This window comes from Bradysia coprophila, unplaced genomic scaffold (assembly GCF_014529535.1).
Source record: "Bradysia coprophila strain Holo2 unplaced genomic scaffold, BU_Bcop_v1 contig_358, whole genome shotgun sequence".
In the NCBI taxonomy this organism is placed as follows: domain Eukaryota; kingdom Metazoa; phylum Arthropoda; class Insecta; order Diptera; family Sciaridae; genus Bradysia; species Bradysia coprophila.
In genome coordinates this window covers 2,981,897-3,003,540 of record NW_023503616.1, presented here as the reverse complement: position 1 = coordinate 3,003,540, position 21,644 = coordinate 2,981,897, and the positions used below count along the sequence as shown (strand labels likewise).

The 21,644-nt window shown below is 31.2% G+C and overlaps 1 protein-coding gene across 2 annotated transcripts in view; it reads right to left on the bottom strand.

The window, feature by feature from the left end:
- The window catches only part of LOC119081605 (ribosomal protein S6 kinase beta-1), a 39,807-nt gene that overhangs the window by 16,997 nt on the left and 1,166 nt on the right, over positions 1-21,644 (bottom strand). The window lies entirely within an intron of this gene.

The following is a 21,644-nucleotide window of genomic DNA, read 5'->3' as shown; positions in this document are numbered from 1 at the left end:
AAGATCATCATCAGACACATTCTCGCAGACACGCACACTATTCTCATTCCCAATTTCTTTAAAATATACATTTTGCAAATCATATTAATGCAACAAAATAGCAAGTTGAAGCAAAGTAACTTATATTTAACATAAAAAAAAACTAAAGTTTTAGAAAGGAAATGCCAACATTCCAATCAGTATCTCAACCATTGCCATTTAACTTGAAATATAATGACGATCACAAAAAAAAAAGAGAATTACCACGAAGACTTAAAGATTCCACTTCTATGACGTCAATGATTTCAGCAAGTTTTTATTTAACCGTTCGTTTGCGCGACGCATTTATAGCGTACAATGGAAATATTCGTCGAATTATTTTATTTGTATTGTACTTTTATACAATTCGTGTATTTCATTATTGCGTTGCTTCAAATTCAACGATGAAGTATCACCTTTCATCGCAAAACTGAATCGAACTACCAAAAAAGTACACGTACTAATTCGTTTATGTATCTGTTTAGCGTTTCAATTCATAATTAGATTCATGAATCCAAAGAAAGAAAGAAAAAAAAAAACGAAAAGCTTGATGACAATCAAAGTATATTTGCAATTAAATCCATCAGGCTTGGTAAATCTCAACTGCGCAGAAAATAAAACATAAATTGTCTATGATGAATTCGAAATTCCAAGAAAGAATAATTGACTTTGTCGTGTTAATGACCTTCAGACAAAATAAAAACAATCCATCAAACCATATCAAAGAAGTGTAATTTTACTTCGTTCCTTCCTTTTGTAGCATTAGTCAAATTGCGAATGAGTTCACATTAATATGCTAATTCATGATGGTTACTTCGAAGCACAAAATTATGAAAACTGGTTTATTAGAAAATTCAAACAGATTTTTAACTGAAGCAAATACTTTGTACCGGTCTCTGATCGATGAGAGAGAACAAAAAAAAATTCCATTCACAAATTCTCAATCAACTGGTACGTATAAATGTTTCAATTTGAGCATTTTAATACATTTATAATTTGATCATACAGAAATTCTATTGTGACAAAAATGTCTGAGTCTGACCGATAAAATAAATATCAAAAAAGCAAGCCCCGCATCCACGGGCGTATGTTAGTGTTGTACGAAATTTATTTCAATGTATAGATTTGTTTGAAGGTTGCCAAAAAAAAAATGGTTTTACTTCAATGCCGTTCGTCGTCGCCTATGTATGCCGATTAGATTACTTAGAATCTATTAATGTGAGTATATGTGAATATAAAATTTGTTTTGCGTGTGGCTTTATCATCTGGGATTTCATTTATGTGTTAATTTTCATGTGTCGAATTTACATTTTATTAATGTAGATTAGGCTCAGTGAAATAACTGATAAATAACATGTCCGAGTCTGCTCTTTTACGAAAATGTTTAATTTATAGATGTCCTCTTCATTGTTCAGTAGTCAAATTCGAATGATAAACGCTAAGTCTAGCATCACAGTAAAACTTTTCTAAAGTTTAAGTTCTTACGAATAAAAAACCTCTTACCACACACATTTTCAATTAAAAACAAATGGCTCTAATTTTTCAATCCACTTTTTTCTGTATAAACTTATTCATTACACTGCCAAAATGTAAATTATTATCCCGCTAAGTTCGCTATTTACATTTGATACAGTTCTGGTTTTTGTGGCTTGAGAAAGGAACATAAGTTTTGCGCTAGTTTAATACACCAGGATAATGTATTCACCACATATTTATTTGAACAAAATTTTGATTAGTAGCGGTCATATCAAAATGGTTAATCTCCCGATGGGGAAAATGTGTTCAGCATGATATTTTAAAGTTTTGGATGGTAGACTGATGAATTTAATTTATATAATCATGTGGCTCATTTCAAGATGGCAGTATTGATAGCTATAAGTACGGCGGGTGAAACATTGCGTGTATTTATTCATTTTAGAAAAGGGTATTGCGTCATGCGTTACTTAGAACAAAGCAGGAATATACGTCGGGCGATTTTAACGTGGAAAACAAAATCGACACTTCACATTGAAAAAAAAAACTTTTTAAACTACAAAAGGGAAAGGCCCAGTAACGCTTGTAGCATTACTGTTTTAAAGTTTTAACACATCATGAATGACTCATGAGCCGCTACATTATACGAAACTTTTAGTTTAAGAAAAACTTTACTTTCTTTCGACAAGATATTATTCATTATATAAATATTATCGTTGAAATGAGAATGTAGGGTACACTCTGAAATAAATGTTGTGTTCGATCAAGAATATTACAGTCACACGACTGATTATATTTGCTTTTCCAATAAGTGACATTAATATTTTTCATATATCGTGTAAAGTGTCATCTCGGTAGTATATTGAAACCTATGTGGCACAGAAGGTACCTGATCCCAACCTTTCAGAAACGGCTAGTCATTTGTTATGGACAACGATGGCAAGAACAGAGCGATCAGCTCCAAATAGTATGATTTTATTATATTAAATTGAACGTTGCCAAATGAAGTAATGAACCAAATGAAGTAACAGATCTCGTATCATACCCAACTGAATGCTTTAAACAAAAGAAGTAACAGATTTACCGAATATATCAAAATACGTTTTCTATTCCGTGTTGTTTAAACTTTGACTCAAACTTTTTACTAGGTTCCAATTGCCGAATAATGATTTAGCCCCTAAACCCTTCCTGGGTTGTTAAGACAGATTGGTCTTGTTTAAACGTCTAGGTTCAAAATTCCTGTTAATTTGAATCGTTTTGAAAAGATTATGAAATCATTGCTCAATTCTGATCCAAATATTATTTTCAAATAAATCAACCGGTGTAACCATTACCTATGAAAAACTCCAACCGTAAAACTGAAAAAGTTCAACCAATCAAAATAAAAAATCGACAACAAAAAATACGCACAATACATACAATATGAGCCGAAAAACCGGAAAAAGAACATATGTATTATTGACAAGCGAACATAATCAACAATTCTTCTACTAAAAAATATAAAATGAAATTCCAGCACTTACATACTTTTAACTGAGTATCATATGTCATTGACTCCGATCGCCTTGAAAATGTTCTTCGTCTAATTAACTTACATAAAAATACCATTGAACTACCTGTTCTCTTCCGAATCTTATGGATTAAATAGCGAATAAATTAAATTTTCTAAACTAATTCATTATTTAAAAAATATTGTTCGTACGTATATGAGAAACGGTCTTATCATATGTTGTAAAGTAATAATTTATTATTTGTGAGTGATGTATCTGCTCGTTCTAACTTATAATATTCAGAAAAATTTCGGCTGAATAAATTCTCCGCGTGCTTGTATGGGTAATAATTAATGTACAAATACGAACCACACCATCATATTATACGGTTCTACACATGTCCACACCGCAAATTTAATGAAAATTTATATTATCAACAAAGACCCACAAAATATGTTCAATATAATGTGTACTGGCTTTTCAACAATCAATTCAAGGGCAATTATAAGTTGAACGTTCAAAAATTATCTAATACATAATGTACACAATGTGTCGTTTTAGCGTGTGTTCCGTTTAGAAGTTGATTTTTTTTTTTTTTTAATAATTTTCAACATTCAAATCATTAACTGATCAAAGTGTGGCAGACACATCAATTTACTTTACTTTTTCAGGTATTGAACTTTCAATATTGCGAAATATATCGACTATTAATAGTAGAGAATTTCAATTAATCAATGATCAAGCAAAGTTTCCCAAAAAATAAGGTTTTTGGATCATGTATATAACAGTGTATAACGAAAGTCCATTGAATTTAGAAACGTGTACAAATTGCTCGATAATACCGCAATACCAGCAAGTTTTTGTGTGTGTGAAAAACGATAATTAGAGAATTCAGTTACAATCAATTTCAAGTAATTGATAATACCGGCAAAAAAATGGTATGTTATCTACCGTGCTATTGATCACTGAATTATAGAAATTAAGAGGATTTTTTATAGACGTGATAAAATCTTAAGTCGTTGCGATTCAGGTTATCAATATGAATGAAATAAATTATTTTCGGAATATAACTCCTGTTTCATACAAAGCGAATGATTGTAAGAGTGTCGCTAACATTTCTAGCATATTTTCTACAATGAAACATAGTCAGTGAATACAATATTCGTTATCTCTCATTTAAATAGCTTTATTCCACTATATTATGGTGTCCTAAATTATTTCACAACTTTAATAAAACCATTTTCTGAGAATGCTAGTTGTTGGCAAAAATTATTAATATTTTCAACACGTGTACGGTAATAAAATTCAGCAAAATTAACTCAATGCGCAGTTGTTTACTCCATCGTTACCACATGATACCAGTGTGGCACATGCAATGCATACTGCTACATTCGTACATGTTCATCAATCCTCTTCAATTAAGAAAATTGTACAATAAAACCAAAAAACGACAACATAGAGGAAAACCAAGACATGCAAAAGTTGAGTGTAATATTTCACCGAAATGTTGCAAAAATGTAGTATAAGCATCGCTGAAAATATGAAATTATGTGCACAAAAAGTTGTCACATCGGGCACAGATCTCCAGAGACATTTAAAATTATTGTCAGGTTTTTATGTTGTTCCATTACCATTGGAGGTTCTTATTTTATGGTTATCATTTTGTAAATGTATTCATTTGTATGTAGACATTCGTGTATTATATGGAAATGGTAAATACATTTAGACTTTAGGCAAAGGGCACTTTGTATATGGTGATGTTAATACAACGTAATATCCAGTTAAGATTGCGTTATTGCATGAGCATAGGTGATGATGCGGATGTGTTGTACATCAAACAAGTATTATATTCATATTACCTTCTTGTGAAAACATTATTGTATTATAGGGACAAGGTTAGTGTCATGTGCACGAATTTCCAATATATAAGAGAAATTTTATGGCTATCCTGCATCATAAAAATCGTATCGACGCACATAAAAAATCCTTGCACGTGTTTTGTTTTTGATTAAATGAATGGGTCGAATGGAGTTTCTGTAGATGGAATACTTCGCGTGTATCAGTCGAAACGAAAGAAGTTAAAAATGTCATCTTGCATGGTACTTTAATTAGGGCTAAAGTAATAAAAACTGTGTAACTTAAATCATTAACCAGAGATGACTTACGAAAACTAGTTTAAACAGAAAAATTCAGTGGGAAAATATTACATAAAATTCTTCATTATATTCCACTTGACACTTGACTTTGCAGTGCCTTTGTATGATGCATGTAATATAAAAATCAGCATTTCGTGCCGTGTTCAAATGACAAAATCACGCAGAAAGAACAAGAAATAAAACGATTGATTTTTTTTTTGTAAATTTATGCACAGCCAAAGTTTTACGTTGGATTCGTTCGTTGGAATGTTATATATGTATATATAAGTCTAGATGGTGTGCAGTCTTTTTGGTGCAATTTCTTGAAATAGATTACGACTTCTTTCATGGCTAACGCGACTATAAGACGAGAAAGAAAATAAAGTGACTTTATCAGTCGGGTTTTATGTCTATACTATCCACACCAGTGGGATGTACATGAAATTTAAGAGCAGAAAATTGGTTTAATTACAAAAAGTAGACATCGAACATGTAAAATTTTTAGTGAAATTATTTAGGGAAGTAAATGAGCGTTTAACGTGGAAATGTAATAAGTGTATCAATGATACCAAAAATTAATTTATCAACACAACAACAAGATAGTGAAGCTTCGAGTAAAGCATACTGTGATAACAAAAAGTTACAGCTTTAGGGAAATGAAGACTTTTCACATAAAACACTTTTGTCTTGTTCACTGTGGGGTATGAGTTAAATTCTAATAAAGCTTCCAATCATAAAACCCGGCATTCCTCTTACAAAACGGGAAAAACAAATTTGTTGTTTTTTATGGGCGTATAAAATTCAGTTGCACTTTTAATGTGTCCTTTGTCTCATCTTACTGTGAACAGCATTTTCTTGCTACGAACAAAGTAGAAACATATTACCGCTTCTTTAAAAAAGTCTGAATGAACCGAAAGCAGTAAGATTTTTTTTAAAATATTAAGTACAGCACTTACTGAAAATACTACATCCGCATTGACCAGTTCATTCCAATAAAATGTTTTGTGGTCTCGCTTACCTGTCTACAATACTGAGATTTTTTCATTGATAATATTTTTATGACTGTCACTCTGGGCATATAATATAAAAGCTTCGGAACGGTGAATATTTATTAAAGAAGTTTGACAATTAAAAAGAAATATTAAAAAATTCTGGTTAAACGGTTGCACTTTGAGTGTTCTACGTGTGTGTTCATATTTCACATCACACTCTTGGTGTCTTTCCTGACAAGTCCTTAATATTAGATTTGGAATTTTGAGACGTAATGATATTTCGAGATGTTATGACGTTTCACAATAAATTTGAGTTATGAGAATTATGATCTTGAATCTAATCATCACATGCTTTTTATTTCCGTTTTACAATCGTAATTCGTCCCATCAAAATATATCTTGCCAAAGACTTAGGCATCGTATAGCTTTTTTGTATCTGTTAAATCCGCGTTCATCGTTCTTCATCAATATTATTTTTAAAGTTTTGTATCCACTTTCGCCAATTAATTTCATTGATCGTAAACGGTTTTCCGAAATTCATTCACCTGTAGCCTACCATCTTCGATTTGATCTTTAAAGCGTTAATTTTTACTAATGTTCATCATAATAAAACTTTGCCGTTAATGTTCGTAACTCGCAAAGCTCACATTAATCATTCAATTTGATTGTTAGTTATGTTCTGTGTGTGTACACTGTACATTAACCTAATCGATTTCAACAAACATAACATCAATTAAATTAAACGACCATAGTCTCTTCGGTGAGAAAATATTCGTTTTCGTCTCAAAATCAAAATCAGAACGCACGATCTACATCGTTTTTAGCAGTTAGTAAAAGTAATATTATACTTTCTCATAACATTTCGTTATGGCTTTGAGTTCTATTGTGAACGAAAAGATCAAATTATATATCTTCTGTTTGTTGTTATACAGTCGGTAATATATGAATGAGTCAACTTTTGTGTTTATATTTTGACTTATAATGATTGTTCCTTTTTATTGTCAGCGGCAAAAATACGATACACAAACATCTTTTAAGATGCCATAAGTTTTTGTTTTACTGTTTACTGTACATCGTGATCTTAAAGAGGCTGCGATGCTTACATCATTAAATATTGAAAAAGACAAAAATTATCTTGATTAACAGGATTTGGCCTCATATTTTCTTTCCCCTACACGAAAATATGTTGCTTTTGACTTCTAATTATAGTCAGTTGGTGATTTTTTCTTTCCTTTTTTGTATTATTGTCCCCTCCATAAATGCCACATTAAATATTTATCTAACATTTTTAATGCTTATTAGAGAATGGACCCATTTTTATGGGGAGATCTACGAGAATGGTTGTGGACATGTTTTTGTTTTCTTTATTTTGTTGTTACCATTAATATTAGAATTTGAATTTAAGTCTGATTTTGAGTGTGTAATACATGAGCATATTATGGCTAGGGAAGGGATTTCGGTAAAAACAATTTCGGTAAAACCGGTAGAACCGGGATCCCGAATACCGGTTTTACTAGCTTGAATACCGGTTTTACTAGCTTGAATACCGGTTTTACTAGCTTGAATACCGGCTTTTTACAGGAATATAAAAAGTTGTCGAAACCAACGTAATTTTCTTGAGAAAATATCAATAAACGAATAAAAACGAATTTAAGCGATTATGGACTTTTATAAAAGTCGAAACCATTGATCAATACCCTCTCTAGCAACCAAACTACTTTAATTAAGATGGTGAAAGAATCGAGTAGCCTTTGGAATTAACATGTACATTACAGCACAAACAGTCAAATTGTATAATAGTGTTTGTAGAATACAAAGAAATAAGGTGTGAATTTGACACAGGGAGCTGAGAGTTTGGTTGCTAGAGAGAGCATTGATTAATCTTATTTAAAGTAAGCGTCTCTAGAGTAGCGATACAAATTGCGTCTGATAAAGCCCTTTTTTATTGAAAATTACACGAGATACAGTCAAAGGCAGTCAGTTTTCAGCATAAATTAGCTTCAGCTGTTTTTCTAGCAAACTATCACAAACGTTTATACGTCTATATACGGTTTTACCACTCTCATGCGCGTGCGTGTAGCAGCTTCAACCGTATGAACAAGGAAAACCAGTTTTGATTGTATGTGTGGATCAGCTGCAAAACAGATGAAGCTTTATGCTGAAAATTGACTGTCTTTGACTGTAAGTTCTCTCGTTTATTTTTTGTAATAGTTTTTGTAATAGGTAGAAGGAATTTAAACACGAAAATACAACATAATGAAGGCACGCTTCTACTCCATGACTGTATTTAAAGGTGTCCCAATGAAAGTAATTTTTCAAACTGAACCAAGTTTTCAAAATAGTGATCTGCATTAAAACAGTCTGCATCCTATACATTAAATTCTTCGACTACATTTGAGATTTATAGAGAAAAAGAAATTCTATGAAAAACCGGTAATACCGGTATTACAGTGTCCGGTATTACCGAAAACCGGTATTACCCAAAGCACTCCGGTTTCCTTTCCCTAATTATGGCAAGTCGTCGCCAAATCTCATCTTTCCTTAACGGTAATTACACAGACGACCTGAATCCACACCTTTCCGATCTCTTGAATTTGTGAGAGTGGACGTCTTTTTCTGTTAACATAGTAATGAATCATTGAAAACATGAATGGAGCGATGTGACGTACTTGTTATGTTCATTTTCATGTAATTACACCGTCCGTACACCCACAATAAAAAGTAAATTTGCATCATTTTGATTTCGAACGACTAAACTGTAAACAGGATTATTCTGGTTATATTCGCATTAGAAGACTTGGGTCACATTATCGTCTTACGCAATGGTTGCGCCCGAAGAGATTGTACAATTTGTATACAATCTGTCGTTTGGTTATCCAACAATTTTTAGAATAAATAAACAAGACTAACAAGACTTGAGTGTGTGTGCGCGTGTTATTCTCAACTTCTTAATGTTTTGAATACATAAATCAAAAACAATATTTTTATGTGTCAATACAGCGAGTGCAAGATTAGTCATTCGATTTTTTTTTTCTTCTTCGAAATTGTTTACTCAGTTTATTTTCCATCTGAATCACTCCATACTACGACTAATTTTTCATCACAGTGTAACCTTTCTAACCAATAATCTATTGTACAGTTATGATTACGTCTATCGACGACATCGAATTGAATATATGCGATTGTATATGATGATAAAAAAAGAGAATTACGATGTGGTTCTCAATATGACAATACAATAAAAAAAAAACAAAAAATATAAAAATAAAACACGTAAATCCATAATCCATGCATAACATTTTAGTTTCGTCCATATATACAGATATAATATTCCCCGTTAACGATGCATGCACACCACATTAAATGTATCGCTATGCTTTGCCCACTTCCCACATTCGAACATTATTCATTCAAATCATAACACACGCGCAACAGTGCACATAGAGTTATAGTATTTTTTAATTAACTACAGTTTTTATGAATGAAAAATTGCTACAATTACTATTAATGTATAAAAATACAAACTCATTCATGGCAATTCCTATTATGTTACAATTGCAATTGTAATTGATATAAAGACGAGTGTGGAAAAAAAAATTTGTAAATAAATGAAAGAAAAAAAAACTATGATCAAACTTTTGATGTATATCTGCCTGGCACGTTACCGCGTATTGTTTGTTTACATGTACATCAAATTGATAAAATTTATTTTCATTCAAGAATAATTTGATGTCACTAATTTTTGCTGATATTGAGTGATGAATAGTAATTTTAGAAAAATCGCTACCAGAACGAAAGTACCGACAAACGGCATAAATTTATTACTTTTTCTACGGCCGGTAAAAAGCGTAGTAAATTATACAGCAATGCATGACTTTAGAACAATGAATAAGGTTGAGAATTTAATTTTGAGCTCGTTTTTTAAGGGAAAATTTGCAATACCCTATTGTGCTAAGCGCTTACTTTTTTAACCTGTCAGAAACGGCTAGCGTTTTACGACATAATTTTTAAAGGTACTACTACATGCTAACCATTGCTTATCTTTGTCGTCGTTGTCAAGGTTGTAAAATTTACAATAATTACACAAAATGTCGGTTTTTCCCCAACCAGGAACTTCAGTGTTTATCACAGCAGAGCATATTTACTGTATAGTCAAAATAGTGAAAATAAAAAAAACTTATTTTTTCTATGCATACAATTCATCATAATGAGAAATATCTAGCATAATGCCACTTGAGTACTTATTCTTTCCCCTCATCAATACACACAGCTATATATAAGACATGCAACTATAGCTAAAACATTAAATAATCATGATGAAAAGTCGCTTCGTTCATACGACATGATGTGTAATATAATGATGATAATGATTTATGAAGTCACATGTCAATTATTTATTCATGTATTTTACTCCAATAGATTTTTATTTTAAGTGAAGAGGAAGCATAATATATTATCGGAAGTTGGAAGAAGTATATATTTAGAATAAAAGTGTTTCTGCTTACTTTAAAGGAAATGTATATGTAACTAGCAAGCACGCTAACGAAAAAAAAATCTGATAGGATAAACCACGAAATTATTTTGGTTGATTGAATATCATCATTCGTTAGTAGAATTCGATACTTATCTGATTTGGCATATTTGAGTGCATGTTTTGCATTTAATTATCTACCTTTCGTTGGCAAAATGAGTTGTGGGCTTGTGTTGAAGTATGTACAAAAGTTCAAACAAAATGTTTGACTAATATTGTATGTAAACCAAATAAGATAGCACTTGAATAAAAACCCATTATAAATAAGCAAATTAAGTTAATTAAAAAGTTATGATGCAAAGTATTCCAGCTCAACTTTGCTAATTATTGCTTTTCGTTTCCTCGACGAAAATTTGCTAGACAATGACAGACAATTTACCGGCTTGTGTCATTGTTCGAGAAAATCTTTAAAATGAATGACAAAATCATTTTCGAAAGTAAAACCTAAATAAAACACAGACTAAACCGCAAGAGTAATTCTGTCAAATGTCTTACAAACAAGTCAGCCAAGTGTATATTGTTGTTCTTGAGACGACAGCCTATAAAATATTCTTCAATTTTCCACACAGTATAATGGCATCATGAAAAAGGCATAGCTTTTTCCTCATCTCCGTTTTATTTTGGGGATTCAATGAACCCGTATACTTATATTCAACATGGATGATTTCGTGCACAAACAAAATGGTATATATGTACGTACACCGTACACACACAGCATTTTTCGTCTCAAGGTAAAAACGGATCATTGTGTAGGAGAGTTTTCACGATTACATTTACAATTTATTTCTTTAGCGCGAAAGAAGGGTAGATGAACCATTTCGGTTGGTTCAACAATATTTTTCTATTTTATTGCCTATAAATCAAGATTTTGTGATTTTTTTTATATTTTTCAATAAACCCATTTCCATGATTTTCTTTTTAAGCTGTCGTTGTGCATAAAATGAAGAGAAAAAAAAGTTTTATTTTTTTTTTGGGGAAAACAGAAAGTCAAAACGCACAACATATTATGTGTAATAACACCACGACTTATAGACAAATCAAACTCAAAAGCATGCGGCATCGATACCCCACAGTCGTAGTAAAAATATTGGTTGACTTGTTTCTGTTTTTGTTTTGTATACTAAACATTTATATGCTCGCTATACGTTGATTTATATACGTATATATAAAGAACGGATAAAATAGTTGGTTATATATGACGAAACTGCGTATATAGGTATCTATTTTGAGTTTTTTTTTTCCTATCGAATAGTCCTTGACGAGGTGAAGTACCTTATCCGTTAAACGAATGGAAATGTTGAAGGAAAATTCTTTTATTTTTTAAGGTTTTATAGTAGTGCGTGCCGTCGATATATATTTTTTTATTTGATTCACGAGCAGGGTGTCAAGGACAAATTATACGTCATTTACCGTAAGTAGTGTACATAAAATATCTATCATGTATTGCGTTCCGCAAAATTTATGCATTCCTTTTTTTATCAAGGTCTGAACATATTTCTCTAAATGAAAGTGATTAAGATTTCAATTTTGATATTGTTATGGATGCCTTTGATTGATATTGTTTTAATAGAAAGTGCGGACGATATTAATGGAAAACAAAAATATCGTAAAAATCCGTTTCATGTTCTTATGTATAGAAATCGTAATTTATTGTCGTTGGTATACGAGAGGTATTTTTCATTATGATGAAAAAGGGATAGAATGAAAATTTTAAGTCAACCAATTAATTGTGCCTCGCTCTCTCTTTTTGATAAGTTTTATCTTTACGTACAGTGGTCTATTAAAATACATTGTTTGACGATAGATAACTCTACCGGAAAGATTTTTTTGTCCAGAATTCATCCGGAGACTAGAACAGTCACGAGCGAATTTCGTAATAATTGAAAATGTTTCACTGAATTTAACGTCGAAATCAATTTCTGTGTATCGTGTTCAGGATGCATTAAGATTAGAACAGACTGTGGTATCAGTTTCTCAGAAATAATGCATCACATGGAAAACATTTTCGACGAAATTACAAAATTGTTTGGAGATTGTTGTTTGTAGCTTAGCATATAAAATGTGAACAACGTTATATAGCTTAATGACACATATTGGTTCGTCCATTTAGCCATCCCTATTCAAGCGGAATAATATTTCGAACAACAGATCGATAAAATGTGTCGGAGTTCTATTTTAATTTGAACACGTTAAGCTACATTTTCAGGTAATGTAGAGCAGCTAATCAGACTAGGAATGTTGCTATTACGTATTCCACTAAAAAAAATTATTTATTTTAAATGGTAGATATTTAGAGAAATGCGAGTTTAATAATATGGCTCATCTAGCACAATTAAAATTTTGCATCCAGAGCATAACGTTTTAATTGTTCAAATGCCAACAATTCATTCCCAATTCAATCCAATTAACAAGCTTTTGGCTCAGTTAATAATTGAATTTATACTCACAAACAATAGCCAATTAGCATAAAAAACAAATACCATTTTAGTCCAAGGATTAAACACTAAAAATATACCACCGTAGTCGAAAAATGTGTCAGAAGAACAGATTAAAGTAACAAAAGCCGAAATAGTCATTTCGATTCTATTTATACTTCCTCATGAAAAACTCACTTTCATCCCACGATTTCTTTTATTTATATCTATCACCATATAACAATACGTATACGCTTTCCTGTTGTAATGTATGTATTGTATTTTCACCACATATTCTACACTCACTGTCAAACCATGAATACATAAATAATTTATCGAATGCTCTTTGGCTTGTAGGAATGAAACGAAAATGTCCTACCTCCGAGATAAAATATTATGTGACTTTTAATTCTGTGATACAACAGCAATTTTTGGAAGATTTGCCTTCCTATACAATGTGGGATAAGATTAAAATCAAACCAACGCATTGCGATGACGAAACATTCCAAAAATGTGGCATCGCATTCTTATTATGTCATCATCATCATCATATTTTCCATACATATGTGCTCGGCTGAGCACGTGAACTTTTATAAGACTTTTTTTTATGTATTAGGGACAATACAGTAAGTACAACAATAAGCTGTCATTAGAATAATTCCTGGTCCTAATTTCAGTAACATTAGAAACACAATGCCCTATTTTCACAATAAACAGGCAGACTACTGTAAATATAAACAGAATCAAAAAATTATATTCACGAAATGTATCCGGCGATACAGATATACTTCGGCAAGACGTTAATATGTTTGTTTTTCAGTCGAATATATATGTGAAACTTGAGAGTCTACAACAAAAAAAGTTATTTTACATGGCTTTAAAACAGCTTTATTTATACATCCAACAGCAGCCATATACGATCAATTTTGTTAATCAATGTTAACTACACGTGTGTGCGTATGTCTACACCGTACAGTCCCTTTGAGAAACGAGGTAAATATTCTTCAGTCACATATGTTTTATTCAAGGTTTAATTGTTGAACATAAATATTAAATTCGAAATCGCACCAATTGCTCAGCAATGTCAGCTTTTGTTTATCAGTTTGCCTAGCCTTAACAGGTTTACTATTACTTCATTTGATCAAAGATTTTCATAGATTGATTTCAGAAATCTTTTACTTCATTTGTTTTGAACACGCTTTTTGACCTCTTTAGTCAGAGCTTGTCGTTTATTATTGCTGTCGTGGTCGATAACAGATGAAACAAAAAAATTAATAAATTACAACATGCACTACACGTTTTTCATTTATATGAGAAGCTTATCACCGTGACTTGAAGCCGTCATAATTATTTTCGCGAACGAAAAAAAAAATCTATAAGCTTTTAAGATCGTTATCGCTCCGCATATGCAATACGACTATACTGTACATACGTATATGCAACAGTAAATTTATTAACTTGTGGAAAATTGTGTGACGTTAATTTTTAATTAATTTGTGATTATATATTACTTCCGTACATTTTAGCCTACCGGTAACAGATTGACATTGGAATAATTATATTAACCCGAGAGTAGTGGTGAATGCAGTGCATTATTCTATGGTAAATTTAGACTCATATTGTTGTTGTTTAATATCTTTTCTAACGCAACAGTAATCAATAGTTCATAACCCGAACCCAAGTTTACTTATGGAAATTAATTTTCTTGAACAGGCTAATCTGATGACAGACTAAAATGTACATTGACAGAATTTCCCGACGAATTAAAACGTAATGCCAAATTTTCCACTCCACTTTGCTCATAAAAATACGTTTACGTCTGTTCCGATGGTGTCGTTTCAAATGTTATTTACATTACAAGTACACCATTTTCGAGGTGTACGATGGTTGACAAGGCATCGAGAACTGTTATTTTCTAATTGATTATTCATTTAATCAAACATGTAACAACACACACTGTTTGCGTATTTAAGAATTCACCTAAACAAACTAAACGACTAACAAACTCAGTTTGTTTTATATTACATAAATTTTTCGAGACATTTCCCTCCATATTTACAATGTTTCCGATACGGTTTTCTTATGCTACACAATTACATAACTCGTCGTTTTTCTTCTTCTTCTTCTTTGTTTTTCCTACACTTCATATTTTGTTATTATTTTTAAATTGCTGACGTCACATGGCATTATAATAATATATTCAAAATGTGGTGTACGAAATGTTCGTCAAAATGGTTATGACTTTGGATGGGAATAGATTTTTCGGATGTGATCCATACAATACGCAAAATTACTAAAATAAGAGCGATGAAAAGCACATGACATGATGTTATTTTAAATAAAAATGTACGTACATAAGCCACATATATATTGTAAACGTACAATGTTTGTAAACGTTTTTAGTTTGTGGAAATGACGTATGGACAAGGCGTACAAATTTACGTCAATGAGGTAAGAATAAAATTAAATATTGTAGGTGAAACATGTCAATATGATATTAACTCAGATGTTTAATATTTCTGTACTTTTTCGTATTTATTACCAAGTTGCTTCAAACGAGTTTTAGAAAGAACTGTGAAAAGTTAAACTGCCAAACTAATTGGCGAATATTAGTTTCGATTCGATAGTTTGTCTATTTTTATGAGGTGTGACAGGTTTTAATTTTAAATCGGTTCTCACAAAATGATATTTTTTATGACAAAATGAGGACAAAATATTGCAAAATTTAAAACTTTCGATATTACCGCATTTTATTAATGAAAAAACTCCTAGACAGACATCACGTGGCTGTCGATGTCTTCCTACAGATCACATACCTCTAAAATTTTCATTTTCTACAGCCAAATCAATAATATCCTTAATGCTCTGTTATTCATGAAACCAATTTCTTCAACTTGATCTACATTCCAACAAATCTTACAAAATACACATTTTTCTGTGTATATCATAAACTATGAGCAAAACCAAACCATATGACGCAAGGTCACTTCGGTGTATTTTCTAACGCTAGAAAAAACACAGTTTCAAGTAATATGGTATGCTGCTCTCAATAAATAACATTCAAGAAACTAGAAAAGTGGGTTAACTAACTATTATACTATAACGTCGCTCATGTAATACCTATATAATTCACATAGTGTTGGTATGTGTATAAAAATGTGTTTTCTTGCCAGTCCACTCTCACTGCATATTTTTGATCGTATAATAAAAACATAACAACACAACTACAAATGTACCGAAAGTACGTACGACCCATGAAATGCACTTAGCAATTTTCTGTCTCAACAGCATAAATATACGCGAAAAGTGCAAAAATGTGCACTGATCGCAAAATATTGTTTTGGAAGTGTGGGTTTGACGGCAAAAAAAAGAGTTACATTGGAAAATTAAATTCTGTGTTGTATACAATTGCATTCTACACAGAACTAACGTACATAAGTTGATGCAATCAAAATAATAAAGTAGAAATTATTGATAACAACGAATATATAGCGGCAGCGACTCCATAACAAAATAAATTATTTTTTTATAGTTTAACGATTGAGGTATGCAGTTTATACTTTGTTGCATCATATTTCATAAAATGTTATAATTCCAAATGGATATATTACAGACACGTGTATAGCATAAAATTTGCATTTATTTTTTGCATTTTTGCTTCTCGAATGCAGTTTATGTGAAACGATAATAATTTTTTTTAAAGTCAATTAGCTAAAGTGAAGGAGGAAACAATTTACAATTAAGGTATACCAAAGGCATTTTTCAATTTTAATTGGACGTCTTTTTTCTTTTGTCTTACAAAAAATAAAATCTTTAATTAACAGCTTGCAATCTAAAATAATTAAAAATTAAGATATCGTTTCAGTTCCGTCCATTAATTTCAAACATTTTTGGAACTGAATTTGCAAATCAACGATACAAAAAAGCCGCATAAAAACTGTGCAAAAAATATTTTGTTTCTATAGTTTCCCGTCTAATGAATTAATCAAGTTTTTTTATTGATAGTTCTGAAGAGTTGTAAAATAATCTCAATAAAATCGGACAATGTTGAGGAATGAACATTAATAAACACAGACAAAACAAGCTAATTTCTATTGATATAGCCATTGACTCATAAACTTTTTTTTATTTGTGAATGGAACTATACGAGTTGATTTTTGAAATTTGCACTAATTTGTGCCAATTATTTATAATCCACAGTAAAAAAAATTTGCGGTAAAATATTTTTTATTAACTAAACTTTTTGTTTTTAATTTACAGACAAATTTAAATTTTTCAACCTCTTTGATCTTCGCATGATTTCAATCGTCTACATGAGATTATCACTTCACAAAAATAAAATATCGCTCGATAAGTTGGTGATATTTTGAAACTGGTGACAAACGAATAGTTCCGGTAGATGCATTAGCTAAATGATCCATCAAAATTGTTTTTTTTTTTAATTTTCTTTGAACGAGGGGTAAATACACAACTTAGTAATTTTACTTCCTTTAAATTAAAAAGAACCTCAAACCATCAATATCTTTGTTTACGGATTCGGTAAGCAATTCATAAAATAGCACTATTTAGGAGGATCTCATTTACGAATCTGAATTCTGTAAAATATAAAAAAAAAAATTGAACTGACAAAAGTAGACTCTGGTTGGATCCATACGATATGAATAAATTTAAACAACGAGCGTACGAACATATTAAACAGTTCATTGAACCAAAAAAGTACCCTTCTTCGTTCATTTACATTTCGGGTGTCTAGCTTTTAATTACATCGAAAGAAAGAACCAAAAAATAACACAGAATTCAGTTCATTCACATAGTTGCGTGAAGATAATGTTATATAATTAATCGTTTCAAACAACCATAAATATTTAAGCAAACAATTTAGCATTTAAATAATTTCGTCCCCTTTAAATTCGACTAAATCGAGAAAAAAAAATGGATCCAATAAATTATAAATGAACGATGTATACAAAGTGAAAATTATGTTTACATTTATTTTGGTTACGCTAGGTCCTTTATTCCGAAAAAAAAACCATGGAACTGTTCGCATGCAAGTCTCTCTTTTTTTTCGTATAATTTTAATTTAAAGGCAAAATGCATCGCAAAATATACATGTTTCACTTAATTTCAAATTTAACGCAATTATGGTATGAAAACGCTATACATGTTCCTTCGCTGGTTTCTTTTCATAACCGGCCAAAAGCAGATTTTTAGTAATTTTAGAGGAATGTTTCGTGTTCGTTGTTTTAAAATTAATGCGGCAAAAATAACAAACATAAGTAACATAATTCAATGCTATACTTAAATAATTGCCGTTTTGTTTTACCAGGATTCACACAAAAAAATGAGTTTTGCGTATGCACGCCGAAGTAGTGGTATACTTTGAATGCAGACAATATTAGCAGGTGAAATACGTGAAATGTTTGATAAGTCAATCTGACAATCAAACGTCATTCTATAAAAAAAAAATCTTTACGTGATGGACGTACAAAAGATGAATACTAAACTAAGGGACCATAAAGAAGAATCACGGAACGAGCCAGCTTTGATGCTCCGGAGAAAGCAATAATTGTGTACACACGTAAATGAAATCCCTTCATTATTTAGTAATTTTCGCTTCATAAATTCATTTTCTCGTTTATTTACTTTTAAATTCGATTCGAACGGCACATGCAGCATACTTTTTTCATAAACAATAGACCGAACCTAAATGGTTTTTATTACCTTCACCTTCTTCTTCCAGAATTGTTATGAGCAAAGTATAACAAAAGCTACACGGACGATATACATCCGAAATACTAACAAAAAATTCTTTTTATCAACTCCTGTTCAAATTAAGAAATGAATTTTATGACTGCCATCAATTTAAATGAGCTCGCCGTGAAAACATTTCCTATATATTCCGAGAGAGGTAAAAAATGTTCTGCATCACTTTGCTCACTTTTCTTATTGAAGATTAAAAACCATTTTCAGACTTCAACAAGCATACACCCAACTAAGCTAGGATACAGGGTGTGTATATAACACACGGACTGTTAATATTTAGATGGGACATAAAACCGATTTTATTATTATGAGCCGAAGTAGTTTGACTCCTCTAACAGAGAAATGCAGTCCCTATGTTTGCTTCATTCCATTCAGTCTAAGTATATTGTGGTATGATTTCCTTGGGTTTTTTATCCGTTACTTCTTAGCAGATTTATTTAAAAATTCAGATAATACAAAACATGAGGGTGGTCGTCATTTCTCTTACTATATCGTTCTGAATTTCAAACGAATGTAGGATAAAGTGAAAAATAAATCGGCAAACGAAAAATGAATCAGCATGAACCAAAAAAAATTCCACCCGAAATTATATGCGAACACCTTTTCTTTCTCAATTCTAAATTGTTTTCGAAAACGGTACATGTTTAACAAATGTGGAATTTCAGTTTAAAATTTATTGTTATACCTCGACAAATTTACCTGCATTTTAAGCAATTCTATGAAATTTGCATAAATTTGCTTTTATGAGAGAGAGAGGATTAGTTGATGGCATTGGTTACTTCATTTTGTAGTTTTTATTTTTTCAATGAAATTTTCAATCTATATGACCTTAGGTATGAACAAAAAGCCGGCCAGAGACAAATAGGTTATTCAAACATCATTTGAATGCATAGCACAAATGTTTTAAATTTATTTAGGTAAAATGAAATATTAATGGGCTACGTGTCGTCTTCCATTTTAGTTTGCTAATAGTTTCGATTCGATTAAGAAGGAAGTTGCAAATAGTTTATAAAATATTGTGTGCTAAGTAAACAAAGTATAAGCAAATTTAGATTGAAGCGGTATTGATGTAGTCAAAACGAGTAGTCATCTGGTATCGACAACGAAGACAAATATAGACGATGATCTTTGACTAATGTCTTTTTATATATCCGAATGTATGATGAAAAATATGGAAGTAATAGATTTTGGATTTTACAGTGTTTTACACTCAAATTAAGTAACAGATTCAATGACTTTGATCCAATAAGCTTGCCGCTTCTGAAAGATTTAAGTTCGTATTCATCCGTCCAGTTGCTTTTAAAACCCACTTTGCCATCACTTTTTTGGCAGAGCTTCGTTTTTCATCTAATCTTCAATTTATCTAATCAAGTGCTCGTCTAAAAACTATACGTGTTTTAGTCGAAAAAAAAACACATAAAATAAACGATGTCAAAAAGACGGCGATTAGATAAACAATTTGTTATCTAGCAAACTACACATTTACCAAGAAACTGAATGAATTTCACAAAATTGAAATTTAATTTTTCTTTTAGATTACGAATAAGCCATGGATGTATGATGATCAATAGAATTGAAAGTATACTGTCGAATAGCGCAAATGTTTAGAATTATTTTGTTACGAGATTTTGTAATCGAAAGCCTATGTCGTCATTCCGAGAAGAAGGAAAAAAAATGAAACGAATCAACCTAAAGGGCAGTCGGAACGATAACAACAATTATAGTTTGTAAAAACGTTTCAGAAATGAATATGTACTGCGTTGTTAGCAAAACGCGTTCATTACCATTAAATTCATTAGATAATAATTATTCAATTATTAAGTCAACTGTTTCTGCTTTTCCTTTTTATTTTGTTGTTGTTATATAATGAGCTACTTGACATGGGTAAGTTAGCGTAATTCCGCGTTTTCAAGTGCGAACTAATATCCACCTTATTCGAGAAAACTACGTATTTAACGACTTCAATTTGCTTCTATGATGACAACAAATTATTGAAATTTATTGTTAACGTATGGGGAATATGCGAATTCGACGTGATGATGATACGAAACATATTTTCATTAATAAAAATGAACAACAAGCAGTAACGAAGTCTGATTTTTGGAAATTAATTATTTCGTCTAAGGTAAGTCGTAAATGGGGAAGACATAATAAATTTAAAGAAATTTGCGTCTCCACACATGCTTTTTATTCTAAAGAAGGTTTGCCGAATTTATTTATAAATTTCGATTGTTTCCTGTCACAGACCTGTCTTGACCTGTCACAGACGGCAAGCATATCAACAGTTTCACTATTACTTCATTTGATCGAAGATTTTCAGAAATTGATTTCAGAAATCTTTTACTTCATTTGCTTTAAACATGTTATTAGTCAGAGCTTGTCGTTTATTTTTGCTGTCGTTGTCGATACCAGATGACAGCCACCTGTAACAGGCCAATTTCATAATTCTAAATCTATGCGTTTTATGCCATACTTCAGGATGTCTACACAGAAAATAGTGTATTTGTTGAATCCGTTCATTTTTCCGTAATATTTCAAAAAGGGAAACAATAAAATAATAAAAATTGAAATGAAACGAGAGATAAAAAGTGAATTTGAAACAGAATTCTGCTGAACTGTGACGACATTCAACCAGATCTTATCTGAAAGTTTGTGGAAATGTGTGTCAGTTGTTCACTTAAAGTGTGTTTGAACATCGTCAGTATCATTTAGAAAATGATTCGTAAGAAATATTAAACGGGAAGTGTATGCACCTACAAGGACAAGTTCGTCTTACTATATCAATAAATTATGGGTAAAATTCTCTAGCAATAGAAAAATGCGCACAA